The sequence below is a fragment of the Thermobia domestica genome, chromosome 1 (genome assembly GCF_964235325.1).
Source record: "Thermobia domestica chromosome 1, izTheDome1.hap1.1, whole genome shotgun sequence".
Classification (NCBI taxonomy): domain Eukaryota; kingdom Metazoa; phylum Arthropoda; class Insecta; order Zygentoma; family Lepismatidae; genus Thermobia; species Thermobia domestica.
The window spans coordinates 42690065-42700498 of record NC_137454.1 but is presented as its reverse complement, the minus strand read 5'-3'; positions in this window follow the sequence as shown (position 1 = coordinate 42700498).

Genomic DNA, 10434 nt, shown 5'->3' with positions numbered 1-10434 from the left:
TAATAAAGCTTATAGGGCTGTATTCAGAGTCATTCCGGCGTGTGATTAGTCATACTAAGAGCCTGACTACTGCATGAAAGATACATTAGTCGGACTCTTTAGTATGGCGCTAGTCAGGCGTCAGAACGACTCTGAATACGACGTATAGTTTCTAAATTCATGTTACTTTCTTTACTACATGAAATGGTTTAATATTTAAGAGGCAATATATTACTTCTAATACTAATAAAAACTTAAATAATATAACGACTTATCAAAAAGATAGTCGTAAACCTGGTTCGTTTGCTGAGATAAAAATCCGAAGTGGTAGTATTTCTTTGGCATAAAAATATTAGCTTCGATATTTAAATACCATTAATCTCACCTTTTTAATAAAAATGACAACGTCTATAAACGGTGCTAAACTGGTTTATTATTTGATATAACTTATAATATCCTTTTCTTAAAACTGTTAAGTACACAAACTCACTGACTAGGTAACCATAAAACATGTCCATAGCAACAACTATGCCATAATAATCACTTACATATATTAAAAACATTCTTCTTTTGTTAATATGAAATTAACATTCTACTAAGTATAGTGCACATGTATGAGTACTTTCTGCCCAAGGTACAGGTAAATATTACACAAACCAAAGTATTTTGTTATATAAAAAATGTCGCTCGACAAAGGGACTGAATATAAAAGTCATGAGTAGGCTTGGCTTTTATCTTCAAGAACCACTGGTCCGTTTACATTAGTGTTTTTACATAGCATATGTCCATCATATTTTGATCGCACCTTGTATATCACTTCATTACATTTCACATAAATTTTACACTTCATCAATACTTATTTTTAACAATAAAGTTTTAACACAAATTAATATAATGAAAACAATTTTGTGCTTGATTAATCATGCATTAAATTATAATCCTTCACGTTAATAAGAAAGAATTCAAGTTATTGAAAACTTATCGTTGATGAATGAAAATCAAAGAAAATATAATTGAACAAAAATCAAAAATTAAACACAATCTACGTTTGGATAAGCACATGTAAGTAAATAAATCTATTTTTACAGAAACAAAAGACACCCTTTTGTTATTATATGAATACATTTTTATTATTATTATTATTATTATTTTTCATTCCTATTTATTTGAGCAAGAATGTCAGGTGCTACTAACTCTTTCACTAGATGCATCCATTTTTCCTTTGTATATGGAGTAGGTTTCCAAACCTTTAACTCATCTATATTGCGAAGTCCAATTGACATCCCCGTTTTAGCGTTCAACAATTCGAAAACTTTAGGATTTATTTCCTTAAAACATAAATAAGGACCTGAGAAAATGTCACAAAATTTGTAAATCTTCTTTAACAACATATTACTTTGCGGATGTTGTTTAACAAAAACTAAGTCATTGACCTTGATCCGATATTTTCCTTCTTGCAAAGACTCTACTTGCGAATTACGTTTCAAAAACTTATTATGTCTTCGGATCTTTACCATCTTCACTAAATTGGATGAATCTATAATTGTCGAATCTTCTAATTTGACATCGAAATGTTGTTCCACAGGAAAAATCAAATCAGAGCCATTATGAACATTAGCAGGAGACACACCTAAAGTATCTGATATAGAATGGTTCAAAAGGTACGTAATTTGGCTGACATGCTTAATCCATTCAGCATGTTTATCCTTACAAAAGTGCCGAAACAACATACCAAAATTGCGATGTACATTTTCTACCACGGAGCTACTTGGATGGTACGGAGTCACAAAATGAACTTTAATGTTGGCTTTGTTCATGGCTTTGAGAAACACATCACTTTTGAATTGTGAACCGTTATCGCATAATATATGTTCGATAGGGCCACAATGTGGAATATATACATTCAGAATTTTATTTACGATAGCAGCGGAGGTTGCTTTACGCAAGGGATAGGCTACCACATATCGTGAAAAGATATCCATAGTTGTTAACAAATAAATTTCTCCAGTAGCTGCTCTCGGTAAAGGTCCATATAAATCGATCGACAGAAATTAATGTGGTCTCTCAGGCGTTATTGAGAGCATTGGTTTTTGTACAGCCTGGTAATTATGCTTAATTCGCATACACTCAATGCAGTCATTGATATAATTTTTGACTTGAGCTCTCATTCCCTTCCAGTAAAAAGATTTATTAACCAAGGCACATACCTTCACATACCCAAAATGTCCGAAATCATCATGGTAGGCCTTTAATATGCGTGCTGTTAACGTAGGTGGAATGCAAATTTTGTTCCTAGATTTGAATTTGAAATCTTTAATAAGTAAAATCCCGTTGTTTAATTTAAATCTGGAATTCCAGTGTTTGGGACAACTACATCCCTCGCCACATGAAGATAAATGTTCCATGATTTGTTTGTATTCATGATACTTCATTTGATGTTCTCTCAAATCTTCTATTGAAATGGTAGCTATTTCATCCTGTAAGATCTTAAATTCGTTAATGGACAAAATATGTTGCTCTTCTCCAGGAAACAGACGTGATAAGGTATCTACGGGTCCATTATCTACCCCTTTAATGTGTTGTACTTCGAAATCATAAGCTTGAAGATCTAACGACCAGCGAAGTAATCTGTTATTATATCCTTGTACGCTATTAAGGTATCGCAATGAATTATGGTCGGTAAGTACTATGAAATGACATCCGCTAAGATATGGAGCGAATTTTTGTATTGCAAAACGTATAGCCAAAAGTTCAATTTCTGTCGTGGTGTATCCCTTTTCAGCTTTCTTTAGAGTACGGCTAGCGCAATGTATAACAGCTGATTCCTGAATAGTTGGGTTAGGTTGCCAGAGTACTGCAGAGATTCCAAGTTGAGAACCGTCACATTGTACATAGAAAGGAACGTCGTATCTGGGGTGGTTCAAATGGATGTTTCGTTTTACGCACTCCTTCAACTTATTAAAACTGTGTTCTTGAATAGGACCCCATTGCCATGGTACTCCTTTCTTTATGATCATAAATAAAGGCTGGGCTATCTCAGCGAATCGCGGGATGGCTTTGCGAAACCAATTGAAGAGTCCTAATATTTGTCGTGTCTGTTTCACATTTACTGGCGCAGGCAGATCTTCTATGGCTTGAACTTTAGATTGACTGAATTGTAAACCAGAGGCATCAATTTGGTACCCAAGAAATTCTATAGAATTCTGCAAAAATTTGGATTTCTGTAGATTGATAGTAAGGCCCGAACTTTCCAATCTGTCTAAAACTATATCTAAATACTTCAAGTATTCATGTGGACTTTTCCCCATGATTAAGATGTCATCAGCATACGTTATCACGTTGCTACGTAAGTCTTGACCTAGAACTTTGTTCAAGCAGGATGCTAATGCTGCACTACCATTGATAAGCCCAAAGACTACACGATTGTATTCATACAAGTGACCTTCAAAACTAAATGCTGTGTATGGTTTTGAATTTTCATGTAACTCGACCTGATTATACGCCATCACTAGATCTAGGTTTCCGAATACAGTGTTCCCTTGTAAAGAAGCTAGTATTTCTTCTACTGGAGGATACCTCACTTGTTCTAGATCAATGTGACTGTTCGTGCGTCTCAAATCTAATACCACACGTAGAGAACCATTTTTCTTGGGAACAACATGTAGTGGATTAAGGTGTACGCTTCTTGAAGGCCTAATGATCCCATCTCTTAACATATCTGCTATTTGCTGACGTACATTCTCCCTGTATCTATATGGAATTATATAGGGCTTGGTTACTATGGGTTTATCTGTTTTAACTTTAAAAGAATAAACAAAATCCTTGCAACGTCCAGGACGTTCTGAAAAGACATTTCGATGTTTATATAAGATGTTCTTAAAGTCGGCTATTACTGTATTATCAGCAAAATCAAGGCTGCTTTCGAGAGATTTAACATGCTCAGAAAATAATACGTCGTCCTTTATATTCACCAAATTTTGTTTGTCTTCCAATCGTGGATCATTTAATTTATCACTTTTTGCACTAATAGAAACATTATTCACTACAGGAGACATATCATTATATTGACAAGCAAGATTATCTAATTTTGGAAACAGTTTCTGAACGATTTCTTGAGGTATACCCGGTATAGTCAAAGTTTGCTTTTTAAAATCAAGCATGACACGTAATTGGGATAATAAATCTAAGCCCATAATTAATTTCTCGTTAAGATCCTTTATTACCAGAATAGGGATTGATATTTCAAAATCTTGAATAGATATTGTCACACGAGTAATTCCTGCTACTCTCTTTTTATGTTTACCGGTAAAATCAACTATAATAAGATTCTCAGCCTTTTGTAGCTTAGGATTCGAATAATTACTAGTAATTGCTTTCCACAATGAATACGATAATAGAGAGGCATTTGCTCCTGTATCAAGTAGAGCTTCGGTACTTAACCCATTGACTTTAATAGGTATTTTAGCTGTACTACATGACTTTAAAAATACAAAATTTTCTTCAATATTAAAACCATCATTGACAGTATCATCTTCAAACCAACAACGATTTACAACCGGTATAAATTGGTACTGACACCTATTAATTGCTATTTCAGAATAATTATTTACAGTGACGTCATGTGAAAGATCATTTTCATAATTAGCATGTACATGTAAATTGGAAGATAAATGTTCATAAAAATTATCACTTAAATTTTTAGATAAATGTTCATGAGAATCTACAGCTGACATGGGTTTAACCCCTACCACATCAGCCGCGATTAGTTTAAATTCATACTTGTGTATGGTTCCAATAAAGTACACTGTACAGCACAATCGTGATTATGTCCCGTATTATTGTTCTGTACAGAAATTACTTCAATGCCTGGATCTTGATACGAAGTGCCATCTCTTGTCCTTTCATTACGTCTATCCGCGTAGTTCGCTGTATTTCTGGAATTTCGCCATACATTACGTCGATTTTTAAACCTATTTTGACTATATGATCTAACATATGAATTGCTACGGTTAATTAGGTTAGGCGGATTCCCTACGTGACCTTGTCTATTTTGCTCATTTTGATTGCTAGAGTATACTCGGCTTAGGTTATGTTCCGTATTATTCACACTTCGGATATTTAAATTCCGAACAGGCACCAAATGATCTGAATTATTCTTATTTTTACCTATTCCTGATTGTGGATTCATGGCATGGTATTGAGTTTCGTAGCATTGGACAAGCATCAATAAATGGCTGAAACTCATACACTGTGTGGAAAATAAGATCTGTTGCAATTTAAATGGAAGCAAATTTCGAATCGATGCTATTATTCTCGATTCCGATTGTAATGGATTAACAACCTTTAATTCGTTGTAGACATTTACAACAAACTCTACAACAGATTTATGCAATCGAGGATTGAAGTGTTGATTTCTAAGGGTGGCATCTCTATTTGCCAGCAAAAAGTCATTTTCATAATTTGCGATCAATGCCGCTTTGAATTCCTCATATGTACTAATGTGATCACGTATTGCTTTAAACCATAAGGAACAAGGTGGGAGTAATACATGGGGTATTAATTTCATATATTGTGATCGATCGATACACATTATATTGCATTCGTCTTGGAATTTCTCTAAGAAAGAAGTAGCATTCTCATTACACTTACCACTGAATTTGCTCATAGCTCGAATTTCACTCATCTTAACACTTAATTTTACCTTCCTTTTCTCATTCCTTGTTCTTGTTGAGTGATAGTTCCTATCCATGACGTGCGGTGTCGTCGCACCATCTACGTTTCGCTCATCAGTACTCTTCGGACAACTTTCTTCTAGTATAATATCCTCATCAGACCCCGGCGAAGGCGAGTTCATCTCTGGTGAGTGGGGCAACTCAAAGCGATCACTACCCAAGTTATTACGGTAAATGTTGTCTTTAGCCTGTAACGTTCTAATCTCTTCCTGAATAGTAGCTAACAACTGTGTATTTACACGTATGTTATTAGAATTGTTGCTGACCTGGATCTTTTGCTGTTTAATGGAAGATTCTATTACTTCTAAATCTTTTTTTACAGCACTAATTTCTTGGTTTTGGTGATTGTGCTTTTCTTGACAATCATCGGATATCCTTTTTAACTTTTCCTCGAACTGCGAGGATATGTCATTCACCACCTGGATAATCGTCTGTTTCGTTTCATCTGATTTCTGTTCTATCCGTCTACTTAATTCTTCGTATTGCTTGTTAGCTTCGTCAAACCTCAGTTCTATCTTCTGTTCCATGGTCTTGTTAGATTCGTTGAACTTCTGTTCCATGGTCTGGTTAGCTTCGTTGAACTTCTGTTCCATGGTCTTGTTAGATTCGCTGAATTTCTGTTCCATGGTCTGCTTTAATTCTTCATTTTGCTTGTTAGCTTCGTCAAACTTCTGTTCCATTCGTCTACTTAATTCTTCATATTGCTTGTTAGCTTCGTCAGACTTTTGCTCTATGGTCTGCTTTATCTCGGTAGACATTTGCATTAATTGTCGCTGTAAAGCTAACAAGATTCGATCCTCCGATGTCAATTCTGGTGTTACACTAGTTTCACCTTCGTCACTAGTATTTGATTCCTGCTGCATTGTTTCGTTGTCCATTTTTCTTATGATTACTTTACCACTTCGCAATATGGTTAAGTTCGTATTCATTAACTGTAGTATAAAAGTAAATTCAACCTTACTCTTCTTCGGGAATTGAATTTACAAAGTCCCGGGTGAGGTAAACCAAAATTTTTATAACGACTTATCAAAAAGATAGTCGTAAACCTGGTTCGTTTGCTGAGATAAAAATCCGAAGTGGTAGTATTTCTTTGGCATAAAAATATTAGCTTCGATATTTAAATACCATTAATCTCACCTTTTTAATAAAAATGACAACGTCTATAAACGGTGCTAAACTGGTTTATTATTTGATATAACTTATAATATCCTTTTCTTAAAACTGTTAAGTACACAAACTCACTGACTAGGTAACCATAAAACATGTCCATAGCAACAACTATGCCATAATAATCACTTACATATATTAAAAACATTCTTCTTTTGTTAATATGAAATTAACATTCTACTAAGTATAGTGCACATGTATGAGTACTTTCTGCCCAAGGTACAGGTAAATATTACACAAACCAAAGTATTTTGTTATAATAATAACTAAATTATCAACCATTACAAAATATGTAGTGCGGTTAGTGGAGGTGTCTTTAGCGTGGGAGACCTGGGTTCGATTCCTGGTAAGTGTTTCGGATCCCATGTTAAGCTGTATATCCACGTCTCATAGCCCCATTGCTGAAAGGGAAGGTAAACGCAAATCCAATCCAATCCAATGGAAAATATGTAGAATGCATATTTTTACACAGTGCTACAGTATTATTAGCATTTATTGAGTCAAATCAAGTTAAGTCAAGTCAAGTCTAAAGATAAGACATATGTCAATCAATACACCACATTGAGCTGAACAAAATGAGATATGAATAAGTGTAAATCATGAGTCATGAGTCAAATTTCGAGAAAATTGACAAAAATAATTTTGTGGTTTGATTTGTCTTGATTTGATTTTACTTGATTTGATGTGACTTGATTTGATTTGATTTGACTTGACGTGACTTAACTTGATTTGATTTGACTTGACTTGACTTGATTTGGTTTACCTTGATTTGATTTGACTTGACTTGATTTGATTTGATTTGACTTGATTTGATCTGACTTGATTTGATTTGACTTGATTTGCCTTGATTTGATTTGATTTGACTTCACTTGATTTTATTTGACTTGATTTGACTTGACTTGATTTGATTTGACTTGACTTGATTTACCTTTATTTTATTTTATTTTATTTTATTTGACTTGATTTGATTTGATTTGATTTTTAGTTTAGGGTTCCTTTCAGCAGCGAAGGTATATGAGATGTGGACCTATGGATTAACTTGTAATCTGAACCACATAAGCTCCCACCGATAATCGAACCCGGGTCTTCCACGCCAGAGACACGTCTAACCTCATAGCCATGAGGAAGCTCTATTTTTTTGATCCTAAAAATTAATATATGATAATCACGTCACCTACCAAGATGAAAGTGGTCTTAAAGTAAATCTTCATCAAGCTTTTCATTATGAAACTAGCACAACAGCAGTACACAATGGTAGATGCACTTGAGAAGAGATGGAGGCAACGGTAAGAATATGTTTATGGCATTATTGTTTGCGAAAAAAGTTTAACTCCTTTTCCTCTTAGAATATGCATTTCAGTCAAAGTGAAATGATAAAAATCCATGTCGGCCTAAGTGATAAGTTCGAAAATTCATTTAAAAAATTCGTTTTCTCCTGATGATGAGAATGACAATCTCAAAGTCATGATGAGAAAAAAATCTTCTTCTTCTTATTGTTCACCTCAACCATAGGTTGGTGAGCAATATGCGAATTTTAGAACTTTTCTCTCTCTTGAGAGAGCTGTTTTATACTTTGATAAGGTCTCTTCTTCGTAACTGCATCTAGATATTCTATCCTTGGTCTTTCTCTTCCTGGTTTTCCTTCTGCCTTTCCCTCTATCAGCACGGTGATCCAATCGCTGTGCCGAATAAGATGACCAAACATGCTATTTCTTCTTCTTCCTATTATCTTTATGATCCTTCATTAGCTTCCTTTAGAACGTCTTCATTCCTTTTCTTTTCGGTTCATGATATACGTAGCATTCTGCGCCACCACCACATTTAAAATGCTTCCAGCTTGGATATTTCAGCTTTTCTCAGTGTCCACATCTCAGACCCGTAAAGTGCCACGCTCCATACCAGGGTCTTAATAAATCGTTTTTGAACGTCCAATGACACATTTCTTGATGTTAGCATTCCTATTTTCCAATTGAATGCTTCCTATTGAAGCCTATTTCTTGCTTTCCTATACTTATTACGTAGAATTTTCAGATGTGCTCTAAATTCATGCTTGCTCCAAAGTAGGCAAACGATAAGCTTTGATAGTAATGAACACGGAATCCTTTGGCGGGATGTCTGAAGTGTTAAGGACCATCAGCAGCACGGTCTCTTGTATTCGGGAAAAGCCGTGCTGCGATGTTTTCTTTCACGCTCATAAGTACACAAAATGTGAAATGTACCGTGACTCATTACATCGCAGCACACGCTATTCCAAACACAAAAGAACGTAGAGGTGACGATTCCTAACACTTTCGACTTCCCTCCGAAGCATTGGGTGTCCATTGTTGTCAAGTATTACATCTTGCCTATTTGGATTCACCTTGCAATCAGGGCATATCTGAAAACACTGTTGAGACCCTATCTGAGAATAGCACTCTGTAGAGAATACTGTGCACACCCATTGAACATTAATGAAATATGCATTTTTGGATTGCGTGTGCGTGACTTCCCTTACGCTGATAAGGACCACCATTCACAGTTTCTGGAATTCGAAATAGGGCCTGTTAAAATTTAGCTTTTTCGCGATTTTGAACAGTCCTAGCTCTGAAACTATGCACTTTTCCTCATAGGTCCATATGAACTTCTCTTATTTTGATGTAAGGAATCACGTCTTACAGTTTCCCCGTATAGTTCATTAACACCCTATATATTTTACTGCACTGCTGTAAAATAATAATAATAATAATAATAATAATAATAATAATAATAATAATAATAATAATAATAATAATAATAATAATAATAATAATAATAATAATTCTCAGTAATTTATTATATTTATTTCTATCAAAACTTCTGCATACCCTTATATGCAGTATTATTTCTTCTTGCCAGCTTTCTTCTGAGTGAAGCCACAGTTCTTACTCATATAACATATGCAATATTTCTAATTACGATTGTAACTTATTTTTGACAGTAGCTTGCACTCCGTTTACTCAGTCCTCATTCCTCGTCAGAGGGGCTCACCAGGTTGAGAACTACTGAATTAGAAAGTCATTACCTGAAATGATTCAAACGGTTCGTTCATTCCTTCCTTTTTTGAGTTCGGTTGCGTATTTAGGACCCAAGTTCTTCCCCCCTCAAAATAAATTTATTACATACACAATTTCATTAAAATTTGTCGGCATCCAAAAAGAAAAAAAATATATAAGTGCTTATTCAGTGTTGTGCATAGCTTCCCCCCGAAACAAAATCCTAACTACGCCACTGCTAGAGTTTCTTATTTCAGTTTAACACAAAATGGCTAAATATCTGATACTGAAAAATAAATGTTTAAATAAATAGCCTATAGTATTTGTAAAACCATATTTCAAACTCACCTTGTTCGTTTTCGGGAGTAGATTGTAAGCTTGCCTAATCTTTAAACCATTCAGTGTAATCTATTGGGAGTAATGAAGTTGAAATAGTGTTGATTTTTGTCTTGAAATCATAACATAATGTATGCTGTCTTGTCATGGTGCAATTGTATATATCAATTGAACAAAAAGACCGTGATGCATGGTCTTAATATGATTAC